The following is a 1,797-nucleotide window of genomic DNA, read 5'->3' as shown; positions in this document are numbered from 1 at the left end:
GTTTTTAATCGCGTTTTATGTGTCCCAACAAAGGCTTCAGAAACGCGATTTCAGCTCATTTCTTCCTCTCTTCTTAGTTTTCCAGGTTCAGACTTTGGAGGCTCGCATGGTCAACGTCGATGCCAATGTCGCCGGCATGGCACATGATTTGGCGCAGTTTCTGTTTCTTACAGGCTTTGCACCTCCGTTTCCACCTCGCCCTTCACTATGCCCCGATTTCAGGGAAGTGTGGTTGCTTTCCCTCTCACTTTTGCTTCACTTTTGCTTTTTATTTGTCACATTGAGGACAATGTAGGATTTAGGTGTGGGGGGAGCAGTTATGGTGCTAGTGTCTTTCATTCATTTTCTTTTTCTTCTTCTTAGTGATTAGCTCGTATGTGATGCCAAGTTTGATGTTGGATTGTTGCCTCTATTTCTGCTATTGCCAAGTTTTAATAATAAAAGGGTACCAAGTTAATGTGGTTGAATCCAAAAACATCTCTTTGGTGAATATCAATGATTGTTTTACTCTTATAATTTTTGGTTAACTTTCCTAGGCATAGGGAATGATTATTGGCATTTTCGTGTGAATTGGTCCGGTTATTAAATTTAGTTCTCCATGTTTGAAAATGAGGCTAGCTGATGCAATTTTCTTTTGATTTTTGTGTTATATTGAGTTTTTGTGATTTTTAGCTATGAATAAATTTGACTGTACTCCGCTATTAGTTACTACTGAGTAACCGGGGATCTGCACCTAAAAGTGTTGATTCTCGCGTCAAAAGGTAGTAACTTCTATGAGTACGTGGTCACGTGGCGATAGAAGCTGAGTAACCGGGCTCCTTCATCTGGCCAATGTTGGAGTTCGCGTCAAAAGGCTCAAATGGCTAGCGACTAAGTCTTTTGTTACTATTGAAAGAAAAAAAAAAGAGAGAAAGGTAGAAAAAATGTGAAAAAAAGTGAAGGTTGTGTTAGTGTGTAATAAAAGTCAGCTTGCCGAATTATGGATTTAATGTTGAGATTTTGGTTAATAGTTGGACCATTTGCTGATAACTGTTGTGTGTCATTCCTTTTTCTTAGATTAGTTAACCTGGAATTAGAGGCATTTGTGGTTTAGAAGCTAACCGGAGTGATGTTTCTTGGACTTGACCATTGATGCTTGAATATTATTTTTCTTGGTATCTTGGCAATTTGTTGGATAGAGCAATAGCCACTATCAAATATTGGTGTTTGTTTCTTGTTCTCATGCTTGAGGACAAGCATGGTTTAGGTGTGGGGGGAATTGATAGGGTGTTAATTGTTGGTATTTTTATTATTAATTTTCCCTTCTATCCCTGACAAATATTGTGTTAATTGCTGATATTTACTCATATTTGGTATCGGGACTTAATTTCAGGAATGAAGCAGAAAACTACCAAAAATGAGGGACTTTATGGAGAATATGGAGACTTCTAAGGGCTTCAATCCTTAGGCCTTGGATTGGTGGGGACCACAAAGCTATAAGTCATTTGGGCTCTTAAAAGAAAGGAACGTAGAGAGACTTGGAAGAAGAAGTAATTTTGGAGACTTTGTCCACATGTGTGGGGACCACCGGAGAGAGCTTTGAGTCATCTGACTTTTGGCTTTTTAAGGAGAGGACGTACAGAAGCAAAAGGACACCTCTAGTTTAGCTTTTTAGTTTAGTTCTAGTTTCCTTTCTCTGGACTGGCCTCTGACACACGCCAGGTGTTCGACAATATTCCCCAACAGGAAAAACATCTTTTATTCCTTGCTTTCTAGTAAAAACGCAATGCCTTTGCAATCCAGTACTTTTGGCTGCAA

Source organism: Coffea eugenioides, unplaced genomic scaffold (genome assembly GCF_003713205.1).
Source record: "Coffea eugenioides isolate CCC68of unplaced genomic scaffold, Ceug_1.0 ScVebR1_960;HRSCAF=1730, whole genome shotgun sequence".
Lineage (NCBI taxonomy): Eukaryota > Viridiplantae > Streptophyta > Magnoliopsida > Gentianales > Rubiaceae > Coffea > Coffea eugenioides.
This window is presented reverse-complemented; position numbering follows the sequence as displayed.